This window comes from Elgaria multicarinata, chromosome 7 (assembly GCF_023053635.1).
Source record: "Elgaria multicarinata webbii isolate HBS135686 ecotype San Diego chromosome 7, rElgMul1.1.pri, whole genome shotgun sequence".
NCBI classification, from domain to species: Eukaryota; Metazoa; Chordata; class Lepidosauria; order Squamata; family Anguidae; genus Elgaria; species Elgaria multicarinata.
The window spans coordinates 98,425,551-98,444,640 of NC_086177.1; positions in this window are offsets into that span (position 1 = coordinate 98,425,551).

Here is a 19,090-nt window from a genome sequence, read left to right on the forward strand (position 1 = left end):
TGCTCTCCCCACCACTCCTGTGAAGGCTGGACTGAAATTCTTCCATTGCATCATTGCTTATCTCCCCTTTATGGGTTGCTTGGTGAAAGATTCACCCCTTAAGGTGCAATCCTCTGAACTTCACTGCAATCCTCACAGTAACTGGTGGGAGAATGGATTTTACCCACCTTCTGGTTTAAAAAAAAACACAATTCTGAGTCATTATATAGTTCGGAATTTTTACTAAAAGATTGCTCAGTAGTCTGGCCCAGATAAGTGCCTTTTTGTCTGACCTACCTCCATTTAAGAAATAGATAATTGCCAAGAGTCATCAAGACGGAAAATAACATGTTTGTAAGTTGCAAGAATGGGCTTGCTAGGGAAACCACACAGAAATCAGGCTGAAATACTATTTATTTATTTGATTGTTGATTTGCTTCTCTAGAGGTTTATACCTCACCCTTATGGATGAATAATACTAGGGTGGCCAACAGTAAAATCAATTCAGAGTAAAACCATAGTTATTCAATGTAGCAGATTTAACAGCAGACCTGCAGATGAATTCATTTGCAGCTAACATTTTTAAAAGCCCTGGGAAAATAAGGTATTTGCTTGGTGGTAAAAGAACAGAAAAAGAGAGATGAGTTGGCACTTGAAGAAGAACCTCTTTGTGGTCAGCATTCCATGGCAGAAAAGGTCCCAAGTTGACTAAACCCTGAAGCCAGAGACACCTAGAGGAGAGACTCTGACCAATATCTTAACACATGGACAGGTAGAGGTCCCCTAATCCAACACCAAAGAGGATTTTAAGCTGGTAAGTGCCAAGACTTAAGTTCTAGTGAGGTACGTTAGTTGGTCCCAGTTAGTACTGTAGCAGTGTTATTCTGAACTAACCAACGCTTCTAGGAAGCCTCCAAAGGCAGCCAAATGTATGATGCATTGCAATAACTGAATGTAAAGGTTATTTATTTATTTATTTATTTATTTATCAATGGCCTGGTTCAGACAACACACTAAACCACACTGCTTAACCACAAAATAGTCAATAAAACAGAAATAGATGTTTTTCTGGAACTCCCTGGCTTTCTCCCAACAACTAACCATTTTGTGGTTAAGCAACATGGTTTAGCGTGTTGTCTGAACCAGACAACGTGTTTGGTGTTTAGCGTTTTGTCTATTAGATTTGTATACTGCTCAACTGGCAAATGCCCGTAGGGTGGTTTACAATCATAAAACTGAACGACAACACCATAATAAAAATGCAACAATAAAAGTATCAAAATAATACAAAATTATACATGAAAAACATTGAAAACTATTCAAAACACTGAAGAGCCAGCAGTAAAAAGAATAATCAAGCCACATTCTGGCTGGAGAATGCTGGACTTTTTTTTTTTGTCTAAACATGCCTTAAAGAGGCAGGTTATCTGGTGTCTAAATGTATACAGTGAAGACACCCGGAGGATCTCCCTGGGAAAGGCATTCCACAATTGGGTGGCAGACTACAGAGAAGGCTCTTTGTTAGTTATAAGACAGTACTATGTGTTTTTTTTCATCCATGGCTTCCTCAGGGATATGATGAGATTCTGACTCAATTAGGTTAAAAGCAGACCAGGCATGCACCCGGAACTCAGACAGAGATAAAGGCTGATGTCACAGTCTCTTGTGATTCTATATATATATATATATATATATATATATATATACATACACACACACACACACACACACACACACACACATTCCTAGCAGTACCTGAGTAAATACCCTAAGCAACCTCCTTCCTCAACCAGAGCTCTGGATATGGCTTAACTATTTGTAATCTACTTACCACAGTCTGCTCTTTGTTCTAAAAGCCCTCTAGACTAATACACATGAATTGTCTGCCAGAAATTCACTGGATTTGCATGCAGACCAAAGCATGCAATCAAATTCTAAAGGTATAGCAAAGGCATCCCCAAATGCCTCTGCCTCTGTCCCTCCGTCACAGACACTTTTGCCTGACATAGCATTGGGCACTTGGATAGTACATCACTAAGCAGAAAATATCAAGCAAGACATTTACATTCAAAGCAGGTCTATTTAAAAAAAAAAAAAACTTCTAAGGGAATATTCATATCTGTTTATGAGAGAAGCAATTGCTCTGTAAGAGAAAAACAAACACACATGTGATATTGAATTTAAATCGTATAGACAGAACATACGTTTTGTCACCAATGCAACGTTGATTGGAGCATGCCCCTAAATAAGGCCACAAAAAGGGAATATGCATTTTACAGGGTTCATGAACAGCTCCCAAGATGCAGTCTTAAATCTTTAGCATGGCTCTCATCCAGATGTATGTGCAAGTGCACATTACACAAATGGTGTGAGTACTCAGCAAAGATACCAAGAACCATACAAGGAAATTTATGAGTGCTTCCTCCTGTACAAGAAACATGGATTAATGAAACTGCTTAGGCCGCATTGGAACAGATGGAAGTTATTGGCTTACCTAAATTGCTTCCTGCTTTCTTGGGGTCCTACCAAGGACGATTATGAAGTTCTATGAATGAGGATGAGCAGCAGAACTGAGGCTGTACAGCAGTGGTTCCAGTGAGCAGAAGGCTTGTTTCTAATTCCATCCTGGGTGGTTGAGAATCATCTAATTACCCAGAACAGTGCTGGGGGTGGGGAAGCATATATTTTGAAAAATGCACCCCAAAACTCTTTATTCAATGAAAAAAAATGTTTGAAAAAATGTGTGTGGGGTAGGGAGGCATATCTTTTGAAAATTGTACTTGAAAACATTTTCCTTTTTTGCATGGACTGAAAAATAATAATAATTTGCAATCTATGGAAATAGGACAAAACAAACTGAACAGTGGAAAAATTAGAACCTGAGTGAAACTGGGCTTTATGGAGTCATCAGTCTCTAGGACTGCACATACAAATGCACACATACACAAACACACACACACACACACGTCAAGTTACACAGAAACCAAGGCTGGCCAAGTTATTGTTTGTTTGTTTATTACATTTATATCCTACTTTTTCTCCCAGGAGATGAAAGTGGTTTGCATAATCCTTCCCCCATTTGATCCTCTCACTATCCCAATGATGTAGTTAAAGATGAGAGATAATGAGTGGTCCATGGTCAGTGAGTGCCATGGCTGAGTGAGGATTTGAATCTGGAATCTACACCAAGCAGGATATTGCACTATGAAAGTGGTATAAAGCCACACTACTGCTTTATAACGGTATAGCCTGCTGAGTGCCTGAAAGTTGAGAGAGGCAGCTGTGGTTTTGCTCTGTTGTTATGAAAAGTCCTTTTAACAACAGCAGCAACAGCAACAACAGAAGATCCTCCCTCAGGCCCTCCACAGGCTGCAGCGATGTAAAACCTAAGGGAGTAAGTCCTGGCTAAGAGAGGCTGCAAGGACAGAACGGGGCATGAGTAGGGGGTGGCAGAAGAAAAAGCCACTGCCACCACCCCCTCAGCCACCTCCTTACAGTAAAGCATGCCCTGAAGCCCTGCACCCTGAGACATGTCTCCAAAATTCTCAACTTCGCAATGAACGAGACAGAGAAATGACTGCCTCTTTCACAGGGAAACGACGAGGCTGCAAAAGGGCGGGTAAGGCTTTGGCACAGCACTAATTAATTAAAAGGAAAAAAGTTAAGGATATACATATAAATTTAAATTTAATACAAATAAAATTGAATTGTTAATACTTTCAAAGAACACTCCTACACGTTAACAGATAAAGTGATGGAATGGAAACAGCGCTCATTAGACTCTGGCCATACGCGTTTCGACTTGTTAGTCTTCGTCAGTGGCCCAAATACTAGGCTGTGTGCTCAGCAAAAGTTTTTCCAAAAAAGGGGGGGCTGACTTAAGTATTCCCCAAATAAGGGATATATATGCTATTATTATTATTATTATTGTTGTTGTTGTTGTTGTTGTTGTTGTTGTTGTTGCATTTTTATATGCAATAATAAAAATGTAGAAGTGCCTTCTACAAACTCCAGTTGGTGGCCCAGCTACGCCCCTGTCTAGACAGGGATAACCTGGCTTCAGTTGTCCATGCTCTGGTAACCTCCAAGTTAGATTACTGCAATGCGCTCTACGTAGGGCTGCCTTTGAAGACGGTTCGGAAGCTGCAGCTCGTGCAAAATGCAGAGGCCAGACTGATTTCGGGAACCAGAAGGTTTGACCATATAACACCTGTTCTGGTCCGCTTGCACTGGCTGCCTGTATGTTTCCGAGCCCAATTCAAGGTGCTGGTTTTGACCTATAAAGCCTTACACGGCTTGGGACCACAATACCTGACGGAACGCCTCTCCCGACGTGAATATACCCAGTCACTACGTTCAACATCTAAGGTCCTCCTCCGGGTGCCTACTCCGAGAGAGGCTCGGAGTGTGGCAACGAGGGATAGGGCCTTTTTGGTGGTGGCCCCCAGACTGGGGAATGATCTCCCTGATGAGGCTCGCCTGGCACCAACACTACTATCTTTCCGGCGCCAGGTTAAGACTTTCCTCTTTGCCCGGGCATATGGCGGCACATCTTAATTACCCACATGTTTAGTTTTTAATTGGTTTTTAATGCTCTATGTGTGTATGTACTGTGTTTTAGAGTTTTAAATTTTGTATTCTTGTTTTTATCTCAATTTTAGAATTTCTGTAAACCGCCCAGAGAGCCCTGGCTATGGGAGCGGTATATAAGTATAATAATAAATAAATAAATAAAAAATATTATACCGCCCAACAGCCGAAACTTGTAAAGTCATAGATATAGATAGAATGCACCAAGCGTTTTTGGTTTGGCCTCACCTCTCGTGCATGATAAGGTACCGTTTAAAAGAATTCTTCGCTCAAATGCATCCACCCCATAAAACAACTAAAGCATGAGGGACCACCATGCACAATTTGATTGATGCATTAAGCAGCCCATCATCATGCCTTCATGTCTTACTCCAAAGCCTATGAGCAGGACCAGTCAGTGGTACTCTCAGGACAGGACCTTAGAGCAGCAGTTGCCCAGGGCTCCACTTGTAGAATAAGTGTTGGGGCAGGAGGAGAGAGCCAAATGCAGCAAGCTGACTTACCACATTTTGAAGTAAGTGAAGTATTACGTCCGATGCTCTAAAGAGCCCTTCCCCACAAGAAGGCAATGAAGTCCAGGGTCTAACATTACCAAACTGCACCATTGGGATTGGCATCAGGGATCAGCATCATTGGGGAGGTGCCAACGCCCATACCCCAGGTGTGGGACCGTCCCCCTGGCCCTGCTGCTCCTCCGACTTTCTGTGACTACCTCCCCCTTTTCCCTTCTCAGTTTATCCCATCACATCTAGAATTACCATCTTTGCTGTCTTTCTTCAGCATTAAATGTCCCGTGCAATTGGTCAGCATGTTCATTGTTTTCATCTGCGTTTGTTTGTTTGTTAGTTTCTGTTACTCTTGATTCGTTTGTTCTTCTCCTCCCCCTCCTCTCTCATTTGCTGCTGCCAATTACCTCTCGCCCCAATTGGACAAAGCAACCGAAAACAAGTGCCAAGCAGGGCTCCCTGGAGCTGAATGGCTTTTGATGAAGAAATGTCTCTGCAACCTTCTCTGGCTTGGCCTGGCTGGGCTTGGCTTGCTTTTGGAGGCAGGGCCCTTTCTACCAAGTTACAACTATACTCTAGGGCTGCTGAGCATTGAATGGTTGTTTTGCTTTGTGTGCGTGCTGGTGGTGGGGAGGAGGTAATAAAAATGAAAGAAAACTTAAGAAACTCACACACACACACTCATCTATGGAGAATTCTCTTTTTTAAAAAAATGTATGTGGAAATCCTTTCTTTTATTGGTGCTTGCAGTTACGCCTAGCTGTGCACTCTTAAAAGCACTTTCTGGTTAAAACCCAACATCACAGCTGCTCTGTCATTGAGAAACAGTAGGATATTTTATATTTCTTTTTAGTTGTTGTTTTTTTAAAAAAAAAAAAAAGCAAAAAAGAGAGAAAGAAATATTAGGATGAACTGCATGGTTTGGATTTCAGATTTTATTTTCTTTCCTGCTCATTTAGGGGGGTCATCTTATAAAAGCTCTCTCAGGGTTGAAAGAAGAAAAGAGGACTGTTTTCATTTCACCACGCAGGGGTGCTGGAACATGTCTACATGAAAAACAATCATAAATCTTCAGTCTTTCTTAACGTCCTTCTCTACCAGGAATCCGATTGATGGAGTCCATGGAACAGTGCAGTGTCCTTGAACACCCCTTCGACTTTATTACTGATCCCGTCATAATTTGAATTCTGCTCACTGAATTACGAATTCAGACAGATTATTGTTAGTACGAAACTCCAAGTATATCTGGAGTTCTTTGCATACGTAGCCCCAAAGTGCATCTTTGGAATATCACATACATAATATGGTGTGTCTTAGGAATGTGGCATGCATGATATAGTATACATTTCCACACCACGTGTCACAACATCATGCATCATGCTGCATCTTTTTATGTGGGTTTTTCTTTGACCTTTGGGGACTTTTTGCGCAAGTTCTGCAATTTGCTGGAATTTCTGAGTGATTCGCGCAAATTTGGCCATGCTTTACGCAAATTGCTCAGAAATTTGTGTAAATTGTAAAACCCGTGGGGAAAAAAATGCACAAATGCCTGTAAAATCCACAACCTGGCCTGACAGGCAAGACATGAGGGGAACAGCAATCTTCCACTTAAATTCCCCAATAATTGTGTTGTTATTACATGAACTTTCTTGCAAAACCATTACAGAAGATTAACATGGATCCTTCAGAGATTGCAATCAATTTCAGTTTGAATTACAAAAGTATTAAAGTTGGTTGGATGTAAATCAGGGATCGTTAGGGATTCGAGAATTATGAACATACTAGACTCAGCTTACAAATCAACTAATGATGAGTCTCGGGTGATATCACTACTCAAAATTAGGAAAAAGATGCCTGTGACTTTTTTATCCACTTCCTACACTGGTGGTCTTCAAAGAGTGTTCTAAGGAACACCTGGGGGTCCTCAGAACCTCAGTGAGATGTTGTCTTATGGCAGACAACTTCCTTCAAAGACAGCTAGACCACCACCACTCATTTTTTCCTGCAGTGTGCCATCAGAAGATAAAATTGGGTTGCCCTACGTCAGCCTCGTTGGCACCTTTGCCTTCTCCCACCTCTCTTTTTTGGACCCAAGGGCACAGTTATTCCCTGAGCATCTATTTTGGGGGGTCCTCTCTTTTCTTGCCTCCCTATTGGACCCTTTCTTCACTTGCCCCTCCACTTGTATCCTTTTTTCTTGCCGTCCCACAATAGATCCTCCTTTTAAGAAGGCCAAAGCCACGAAAATCTGTGGTGCGCTCTCTCTCTCTCTCTCTCTCTCTCTCTCTCTCTCTCTCTCTCTCTCTCTCCAGGCACAGAAACAGGAACTAAGGAGAAGAAATAGGATATGTGAAACCCTGTTTCTTCTGGCTGAGGTCAAAGGGCCCTCAAGATTCCACCCACCCACTCCTACCCTCATAGCCGGCCTTGTTCTGCAATGTTCATTGGCAAAGGGTTTCTTGAAGGCAGAAAGTCTGAACAATAGCTTCAATGCACTGTGAGGAGATATGCCTTCTGTCCCGCTTACCTAACCAATTTGATTTTGCCAACTACAGTTGACAATTTCCAATTGTTTTTGTTCTGCATTTACCATCATCCAAAGTACTCAGTGTACTTAAGCCTCAGGGGTGATCTTGAGAGGAGCTCACACAATGTACTTCATTATTATTTTTTAATGGAAACCTGCAAAAGCACAGCTCCATTTAGCTCTAAGTGCATACAAGAAACCAGGCTGGGGCCAGCCAGCCCTTACCACTAGCTCAATTAGGGCCTAATCTACACCAAGCAGGATATTGCACTATGAAAGTGGTATGAAAGGGGTATATAAAAGGCAGGAACCACACTGCTGCTTTATAGCGGTATTGAAGTGCACTGACAACTGTTGGGGCCCATTGACACATACCATCTACTGCTTTCATACCGCTTTCATAGTGTTATATCCTGCTTGGTGTAGATTAGGCCTAGGATTGGCTGGTAGAGGGACCTATTCTTGAATCAACCTGAATAGAGACATATCAGGGACCCTGGGTAATATGCTGAAAATTCTTTAAAATAGTGTCAAATGGTGTATTTTTTTCTTTTCAGCATGGCTGATGAAAAGCCAGCTTCCTCAGGGGCTAAGGGCAGCCGACCAAGCACAGCAGCAACTTCACATTGGCCCTGTGCCCACAGCCTAACACAGTAAATCACACTTAGCCAATGGATACTGCTGATGGAAGAGGAGAAAAATGAGAGAATTATGAGCCTGGTTAGCAGAAACTAGCAGGATTCTAAACAGAAGCACTCTGTGCAGTGAGAACCTGGCATTTTAGCAAGGATAACCTAAAAGGGTCACCAAATTTCAGCTGAAACAAGATTTGAGGCAAATTTGACGATCCCAAGGACCGTGGTGGTGTGGCCGCCTATCCCGGCTTTTTCCCTGCGAGTAGCGAGGGTGGGGTGGAGAGCTTACTTACTTTTGAGCTGTAGCTCAGGTGTGCTCCAGCTCATGACTTTTTTTAAAAAAATGGCAGGCATGACATCCTCCTTCCTCCCTGGATGTCACGCACTGTGTGTGAACCCAGGGGGAGGATCTCATGATCAGCATACCATGAGATCCTCCCGCCTCCCTGCCTGAATGCTGGGAGGTGTAGACATGCCCTCTGTTTGTTTCTGTTTTCATAATACAAGATGCATCACTGATTCGCTTCATTTTTAATTATGGGTACAAGACGTATGTCTCACTATTCAAAACAGATTTTATTGCAGCCCTTATCTTAAGAAATCAGTTTCTCCCGATCCGGCTGATTTTCCATTTCCTGATTTTCTGGTGAAGAGATGTTAACATGGGATTCCACTTGTGTGCTTCCAAGCTTGCTCAGTGACATAAACCAAACAAACAGAGGGAAATAACATGGCCTAGCAGGAAAAGAGGTTTACTCAAGCCTGTAGCCAAGCCAGACACACCCACCCACACCAGTATAACAACCAAAATGTTACAAAAATGAGAATAATTTTGTCACCGTTATAAGCAGAGCTAGCTCTCCCTTATGAAGGAAGGTTACCGATTATTAGGGGCTGGAGCATCTGGCCTATGAGGGAAGGTTATAACAGCTGGTATTGTTTAGCTTGGAAAAATGGAGGCTAAGGGGAGACAAAAGAGATGCACAAAATTATGTGTGGTGTGGAAAATGTGGATAGGGAGGCCATTTTATCCCTTTCTCATAATACAAGAACCTGGGGTAATTCCATGAAGCTGACTGGTGGGAGATTCAAGACAGATAAAAGGAAGTACTTCTTCACACAGCACATAGAATTCACTACATCAAGATGTAGTGATGGTCACCAATTTAGATGCCTTTAAAAGGGGGTTGAATAAATTCCTGTAGGAGAAAGCTATGTGCTATCTCCAGTATATGAGGAGACAATAAATCTATATACATCAGTTTCTGGGGAACATGGGTGGGAGGGTGCTGTTGCACCGTGTCCTGCTTGTGGGTTACTGGTCAGCAGCTGGTTGGGCACTGTGAACAGAGTCCTGGACCAGGTGGACCCTTGGTCTGATCCAGCGTGGCTCTTCTTATGTTCCCCTTAGGCAGAGTGAGGTGACTGCCTTGGGCAGCTGATTTTGGATAACATAAACTATTTGTTTCTTGAATGTTATTCTTGTTGTATTTTTATTGCTGGGGTGGGGAAGATGTGCATTTGGGATTTTATGACTCAAGTGCTAAAATAATTTGAAGAGTCTTGAGCCCAATGCACCTTGATTTTGGAGTGGGCTGTCATTTGCTGCTTTTGGACAATCTATAGGTCTTGGGCCAATTCTGGTGAAGAGAATAGCAGCCAAAGCTGGATCTATCTTTGCTTAAACGGGGCTACAAGTTGTTTTAAACGGATATTGTTGGTTTCACCCTTTTTATCATTTTAAATTGTGTATATTTGTTTTTAATGTTCACTGTGTTAATCTTTGTAAACTGCCCAGAGAGCTTTGGCTATGGGGTGGTATATAAATGTAAATCATCATCATCATCATCATCATCATCAATACCTTGCAACCGAGCAAACGTAACGGTCATAGACAAAAAAGAAAAACACACATACCTCATCGACATAGCAATACCGAATGAGGAAAAGAGAAAAATATACACCACTGGCCATGGATGTCAAAGAACTATGGCAACAGGAAAAGGTCACAATTATTCCATTAGTCATATCAGTCACCGGCATCACATCAAAAAACTATACAGAAAACCTTCCGAAATTGGGCCTACCAAAATACATCCACACCAACATCCAGAAAGCAGCCATAATTAAAAGTTGCTCAATTGTCAGGAAATTCCTGAATCTGTAAAAGACAGCATGACTTGGCAAAGCCCATCATGTTCATCTAAAAAAAAACTGCCATGAGAGAGAAAGAGAAAATAATAATAATAATAATAATAATAATAATAATAATAATAATAATGGACCTACATAAAGTCATAAATTATGGGGAACAACTTACGTTTTATCAAAAAATAAGCTATCCCGTTTCATTGTGGTTACATCAGTGATGTCCTCTGTGTGGTCCTTCAAATATTGATGAACTGTGTTGGCCAACAATTTGGATGGCTTTAAAAAGGGATTGAACAAATTCATGGAGCATAAGGCTATCAATGCCTAGCAGTCCTGAAGGTAAAAACGGTGTGATTCTCTAAATGTTGGTGAACTGAGACACCCGTCAGCCTAACCAATGGTGACAGTTGATGGGAGTTGCAGTCCAACAACATATGGAGAACCTCATGTTCTCCAACCCTGTGGTACATCATTATTACATCATCTATTTCCCTGCCGCTTCTTCATTGTCATGGTAAACCTCCATAGATGTTTGCGTATTTTCCCACAAAATACACATTTTAAATGCATTTTATGCTAAAATGCATATTCTGTATGCATATAAGATGGTCATGTCTCCTACTTTACAGAGAACAGTTTTCTATTAGGAGCCATCTTTCATTTGAATGGCTGCCCAGTCCAAGTCAGGTTTAAAGATAAAGAACCATAAGAAGCCAGGAGATCAGGGTCATGAAGTTGACCATCAACCTCAACTGGATAGTAGACTGAGCCGGAAGGTACACAGGTCACCTGGCTGCAGTCTCTGCCATTATGGTGAGATAAGTTGTATTTCTATTTAAGTTATAGTATGTTTTCTAATTGTTTCTAGAATTCCCCTTTGAGCTCTCATTGATTCTCTGCATAAGCTGCACCTGGATAGGACTTGCCCATTGGCCTTCACATGGGGAGTGAGCAAGTAGAAGTGAAGAGGATACACCTATAAAATATTAACCCATTAGAGTCTCATTAAACACATTCAAGACCTAGCATGACCCTTCAAGTAGAGAGCCTTCCCATTTCTTTGTTTTTTGTTTTTTTTATCAGTGCCACAGACTGCATCAACACCAAACTTGTCCCAGTGATGGGCTTGTTGCGAGGGAAAGAATGACAACAGGATTAATTTCCTCCTTCTCGTTCTCTTAATTTAAACCAGTTTCTTTTCAAAATCTATATTTCAATATCTTTTTTTTTTTATTGCTGTTCAGAGAAATGGAACAATTATGCATTTCACAATGGCTTGCGTAATTACAAACAGAAGTTGGGGAGGAAAGAGCATTGTTACCTTGGATGCCGTTGAGAGAGAGAGAGAGAGAGAGAGAGAGATAGGAAGTTCATGTTGGTCCTTAAAACAATACGGATGTGTGTTTGTTTTTGTCAACCTGTCCTCTCAATGCCGTGCATGGTTGAGCAATAATCCCGATGGAGAGTGGACAATTTCCTGTGTGCAATTTAAAGATCTCTAGTTTAGAGGCATCTGTAAAGAGTTATGCCACAATACCTTTTTAAGAAATGAAATTAACTTTTAGAACAGCAGTGGGGAAACTCTGGCCCTCCAGCTGTTGCTGAACTAAACTCCCATCATCCTGACCACTGACTATGGTGGCTGGGGCTGATGGGAGTTATAGTCAAACACCATCTGTGTGTGTGTGTGTGTGTATGTGGCCTCAGCTAGACCTACCAGTCTAGCACAAAGGAGGGGTGAAGATCTCACAATATTTTTATTGCAAGATCTCCCCCTCTGTTTACATGCAGCACACGACAACTTCAGAGGGAGAGGTCTTCGCAGACGCCATTTTGTTTTGTTTTTCTTAGCGGGGCAGAGCGTACAAGTGCTCATGCGCAAAAGGTAAGTGGTGTTTTTTGTGGTTTTTTTGTTTTTTTTACACTTTTCCCCGCTCCCCACAACCTACCCCTGATGGGCGCAGAGCTCCTGGGGAGATCTGAGCCCCATACGCAGATCCCGACTCCTCACGAGGAACCATGAGGAGCCGGGACAAACCGCGACGCCAGCCCACACGTTCCGCAGTCTCGGTATCAGCCTGAGACTGCAAAAAAAGTGGGCCTAAAGTGTAGGGCGAGATCCCGGGGCAAGAGAGGGATCATTCCCCCTGATCCCGGGATCCCCTGTGTGTCATGTGGACACACAGGGACGATCCCAAGGATCGCCTCAGGATAAAACCCATCTAACTATTGCCTGTGTGTGTGTAATGCAGGTCTCCTGCAGCTTTAACTGTTGTGATAAAGAGGGAATTTGGGTACGCAGGAGAGGGCCTTCTCGGTGGCTGCTCCAAGGCTCTGGAACTCCCTTCCCAGGGAGGCTAGGCTGGCTCCCTCTGTGCTACAGTTTCGGAGGCAGGCCAAAACTTTATTGTTTCGGCAGGCTTTTGGAACTCTACGGGACCTGTGTTAACGTATTGGATCCCCCCTTTTAACCTGTTACAATTTTTAAATTTTTAATATGTTTTTAATTTTACTGTAGGTTTAATTCTATTTTAACTTTTGTAATCTATATTTATATGTTTTAATTGTACATGTTTTAATTTTGTAAACTGCCTTGAGTCCCAGTACTGGGGAAAAGGCGGGATATTATTATTATTATTATTATTAACAACAACAACAACAACAACAACAATTGCACCAGGTGCCATATGGATACAAATGACACCTACTGAAATACAATTGTTAAAGATACAGAAGTCCTGTCCTTCTTTTCATAAGGAGGGGATCTACACTATTCATTACACCGTTGTTTAAGTGCATTGTTGCGTCCTTCCTTGCTACGTTACGAAATGCAACTTGAGCCCAGTCAACCGAAATACCTTTTCTTCTATCGTTTTACCCCGGCACACTCTTCTTTAGAACGTTCTTCATTATGCTCATACTGGCTCTGAAGTAAACCTCCTTCTTCCGGTGACTCTGAGCTTTGCTAGACCTGCCGGGATAAGCTGGCTGGGAGGCGGGGCGACGCGTAGGGACGAGGGAAGCCCTGCAGCGTCTTAAAGGGGCCACGTGCGCCCCGAAAGATAAGCGGTTTTTTAAAAAAATTAAGCCTCTGTCCCCTCTTTCACCGCCCTCCCTCCCCCTCATCGCGTTGTGCCAGCTCTCCCTCCCCTCGTCTAGCAAAGCCCTCACTTGAAAGACTTTGAAAGACGGCGTTGAAAACAACGAAAGGTTGGGGCACATTGTTAGTAATAAAACGATTTTAATGGAAAGTGGAATGGTTTTAAAAGTCAGAAGAAACATAACAACAACAGCATCACGTGACTGCTGACGTCATCTCTGCCAACTTGTTACGTTTCATCTAGACAAGTGTAGATTCCCTCATGGTCACCCTATCATATTGCAAATGTCCCACATGTCCACACTTAAAACAGTACCTTGTGTTTTCTCTTTTAAACACAGGTTTTACGTCACTATGTTCACCAGGTGCTGCATGCATACAATATATGGGAGTCAGGTGTATGAATATCTGAGAGAAGTGTATGATCTATGGGTAAGATATAGGATTCTGTGAAGAGAAGTGAGAGAGTAAAGTGTATGATTCTGTGAAAAGCAGATATTGAATAGGAAAGTTTGGTGTGGGTTGTTGTGTTTGAGAATACATAGCAGAATTCTATAGTGCAAACTTTTAAGAAAGAACTGATAGAAACCAATATGCTTAGAAGCCTTATCACTGTATGCATTTCAACTGAGGAAACCAATAAGCTTATGTACACGCACTTACTTATGTTAATAAATTCTAATTACTTTCAAACAACTGGTGTGGACTGTGGAGAAGTGACTGACGAGAAAACAGTTAAAGGTGGCTGCGGGATGGGAAACTGAGGGCTGGGTTGCTGGGCCGTGGAGCCTAAAGAAGAAAAGTAAGATAGGAGCATTAGCAGTAGGCCTAAACCCTCACATGCATCACCAGCACAGGGTAGGGTGACCATATGAAAAGGAGGACAGGGCTCCTGTATCTTTAACAGTTGTATTGAAAAGGGAATTTCAGCAGTTGTCCTTTGTATATATGGAGAACCTTGTGAAATTCCCTCTTCATCACAGCAGTTAAAGTACAGGAGCTATACTAGAGTGACCAGATTTAAAAGAGGGCAGGGCACCCGCAGCTTTAACTGTTGTGATGAAGAGGAAATTTCACCAGGTTCTCCATATATACAAATGACACCTGCTGAAATTCCCTTTTCAAGACAACTGTTAAAGATACAGGAGCCCTGTCCTCCTTTTCATAGGGTCACCCTAGTGGCACAGGGGGGAGTGAGTGGTCCTGAGTGCTAGTGGCATGGATAGTCCTTCCAGGTAGCTTGTGGGCATCACAGGCGGAGGCAGAATACCAGAGTGCCATCCTGCATAGGGTGCCCATCAGACTCTGAGTTTGGAGGCTGATGGGCATCTGGATAGGATTGTGCCCTTTAATCATGGTTAGAGAAGACTCATTGAAATCAATGAGACAAAAGTTAGTCATGATTGGCTTAAGTCTCATTGATTTCAATGGGTCTACTCTAAGTGGTACGACTAGATCTGAATCTAACCCTTTGTTTTGGCTTCTCCTAATGCAGCTGGGACTCTGCATTCCATCCACCCACCCACTCCTGTAAAATACTGGTCAGGGGGTTATTATCGCCAACATTTTTGTCATAGCAAAAAGAAAAAGAAAAAAGGAATGGGAAATTAAAGGGGCAGCATTGTGGTGAGTGTCATGTGCCAAAGCTTTTCAAGGAATTGACATATTTCAGAGATATCAATACTACCACTACTAGGCCCTGCTAAGAACAACACCAACAATAATAAATACAATAAAATGCATGGATTCCAAGGCGTTACACCAAGACTAAAGAAAACTCTTTCCTTGTCATGAGTCCTTGGTCTAGATTTCACAACCCATCATCAAGTTGTCCATAGCTAGTAATCATCTTGCCCAGAGAATTTCTCACATTCTTTAAAAATACAAAACAAAACAAAAACTAGCAGTGTTTTCTTTCATGCCAAAAAATGATAATCGCGGAAGGGGTAGGCTGCGATAATCTGTTGCAGCAAAATTAGCCAAAAATCCTGTGGCACCTTAGTGATTTCACAAATGTATTATGGCGTAAGCTTTTGTGGGCTGGAGCCCACATCTGAAGAAATAGTCTGGGCCATGGAAGCCCATATCACAATAAATTTGCTAGTGTTTAAGATGCCACAGGACTCTTGCTGGTTTTTATAGCCCACGGAGTAAATCTATTCAGTTGCACTAATATGATGAGGTTTGAATTAAATACCATGAAATATTCTTTTTACAGATTATCTAGATAAATCACATCCCCTCATGGGTTGAAGATAAGGATTGCCGGGCTGTATTTTCCAGCTGTTCTAATGTATTAGGATCAGGAAAAGCACTAACCTAGGTTTTACTTATAGCTCAATGCCTCCAAAGGCTAGATCTGCTTAGGCAGCCATGAAATATTTGGGTAGGCCTCACTCTGTCAATGTTTATGTTAAGGTGTTAGTGTACCCTATTTCACAGGGGAGAGTCCTCTGTTTGTAGGCATCCTCTATTTCACATCTGCCCTATCCAAGTCTGGTGTAAAGATGGGAGAGCAGGGGCTTGAATTTGCCAATGAACAGTTAGTCCAGTGAAGTCTGGATTGGCTATGACTAACCACCCTAACAGGGGTGGGAGACCAATTAGTAGGGAACCAAATGAAAAGGAGGACAAGGCTCCTGTATCTTTAACAGTTGTATAGAAAAGGGTATTTCAGTAGGTGTCATTTGTATGCATGCAGCACCTGGTGAAATTCCCTTTTCATCACAGCAGTTAAAGCTGCAGGAGCCCTGCCCTCTGTTGTATCTGCTCATCCTAGCTATAATAGAGTGACCAGATTCAAAAGAGAGCAGGGCTCCTGCAGCTTTAACTGTTGTAACGAAGAGGGAATTTCACCAGGTTCTCCATGTACAATATACAAATGACACCTACTGAAATACCCTTTTCTATATAACTGTTAAAGTTATAGGAGCCCTGTCCTCCTTTCCATATGGTCACCCTACCAATTAGGATGGAGACTTACAGAATCTGAAGGAGACTTATGGACTCCGAAGGATTCTTGAATCCTCTGGGCGATTTTCCAGCTGCCATGGCTGGTACTCCTGTCAACGCTCTCATCTCACTATGGAATGGTGAGATTAGTAGGGCTATTGACATGATTGCTCCAGAACATCATCTCCAGCTGAGTTAGATCCTGGAAAACTTCCTAGTTTTCCCAGAACCTCCAAGTGATGAAATGAACTGGATGGTGGATAGAGCAGTGGTGGAGTCTGTCTTGAACTGAATATGACTGAACACAGTAAGAGTACACCATTAGGTCTATCATGTGGCAGTGTTAGCGGCCAAAAAAAAAGCTTATTTCTCTGCCACCATTGTGTACTTGTAGAATTGCCCCACAGAACTCTTTCAGGTGGTGACTGGACCGATGAGATCTACTCTGGGAATAGGACCAGCTGGGCCCTCAGAGCAGGGTTGGACTCGATGGCCTTGTAGGCCCCTTCCAACTCTGCTATTCTATGATTCTATGATTCTATGATTCTAAGAGCCCTATGATGGTTTTGCGAAGTGTTATGAGGGGGAAATCACTTGCATCCATACTGAACTGGACTCCAGTATTGTTGCAAGTTCTGTGGAAGCATTCAGAGCACCATCTGAACATGGGGTGTGGCTCTTCCTATGTTCTTATGTTTTGTTGCCAACTTCCTGGCTGTGGAGGTTAGGAAAAGTGGTGCTGGCAAGAGAGGAAGAGGAAGAGCACAGTTGTGAAGAGGTGGCATGGGGGTGCTGTCAGAGTTCTTGGCAAGCACCATCACCATAGGGCCCACAGGCACTCTGCTGCTGACCCCTGGTCTATCTAGTCCAGCATTCTGTTCACACAATGGCCAAGCAGCTGCTCATGGGGAAACGCACAAGCAAGACATGAGTGCTACAGAATGCTGGACTAGAAGGACACTTGGGGCCTTGCTAGACCTGGCCAGATAAGCCAGCCTGGAGGCGGGGCAATGGCGCGCTGACGTTAGCGCGTGCCACCCCGGCTTCCACACGCGGGACGCGCAGGGACGTCGGGATCCCTGCAGCATCCGCCATTTTAAAAAAAGTTTAAAGGGGCCAAGTGCGGCCCGAAGACTCCGGACCAGGTAAGTCCTTTTTTTAAAAAAAATGAACCCCCCCCTGTCCCCGGCCTTGCCCTGGCGCTTGCCCGGGTGATGCCCCCCCCCCATGCCAGGCCTTGCCCTGGCAGCGCCGCTTGCCTGGTCGCTTGGGCGGCAGCACCAGGTGCTCTCTCTCTCACCCGCCCTCCCCCTTGCCATCCCCAATGCCTGCTCTCCCCCCCCTCATGCTGGGTCCGGCCTTCCCCCTGCCCCTCTCTTCCCCCCCCCCCCCGGGCCAATGGGCACAGCGCTCATACGAGCGCTGTGCCAAGTCCGTGGCTTTTTGCAGCTACTCGAGTAGCCGCAAAAAGCCACGGAAGTCTCTAGACGTTCTGCAGCCCTGGCCTCAGGCCGGAGCTGCGGAAAAGGCGCGCCATAAGCGACTTCGCTCATGGCGCGTTAGAGGAGGCTTCAGTGTGGCCTGGGGCCGGATTCCCCTGTGTGTCATGTGGACGCACAGCAGGGAAACCGGCTCTCAAGGCGCGCTAAGGCCTCGTCTAGCAAGGCCCTTGGTCTAGTCCAGCAGGGTTCTTCTTATGTGCTTTTGTTCTTAAGTCAGATCCAACTACCAGCTGGATCTTACCTGGCCACCTTCAGTATATAGAATGGGCATCTTGTCTTTTGCATCCGACTGCAAAATCTCTTGGGATAGCCCTGCAGAAGATTGGGAAACCTTTTCTATATTAGGGCATCGATCGGGATACTTGAGGTCATAATTTGGGCAATGTTCACTGTTCATGGTGGGAGCCAATTCTGGCTCCTGAATAAAGAGGGGGTGAAATTCAGGGGGAACTGCTCACCTTTGGCAGGAGCTCTGTAGGTCAGCTAGAAGAGTGTTCTGTTTTCAGTGGCACATGCACCCCCATATTCTTTCTTCTTTCCCCCATGGTCTCAGGGTGTAGGGAATGACTCCAACATCAAAAGTTGGTGGCCACCAGCCAAATGGGAGAAAACAGAGGACAAACCTTCCACTGCAACCAAAGGTGAGCAGCCCAAGTCTGCAGGCCCCAAGTGGGACTGCAAATGTGGAGGGGTCCACATGGTCTCATTTCTAATTTTGTCCCAAGTAACAGCAAAATATGTTCTATTTTGGGATTGCATGAGCTCAGAAATATCCACAACCAGCACGGATATGCAGAACAGGCTTTCCTGACCCGGCACCCCCCAGATGTGTTTGACTGCCATGCCCATCACCCCCAGCAAGCATATTATCTGGGGATGATGAGCATGGTAGTTGAACACGTCGGAGGGCACCAGGTTGGGGAAGGCTGAATTGCTGAAGACCATGACAAGTTTCAGACTAGGAAATAACAAGCAGCGCATGGCTTAACATGAGCCATTGTTCTCCCCCCACCCCCTGACTTTTCTTTTCTTTTCTTTTCACACAATCAAGGTTGAGAAGCTGGCCCGACATTTGTTTGGCCGAGACTTCTAATGTAATAACAGGCTAGCTTAATTGGGCCTCCCAACCATCTATATATTCTTGCAGC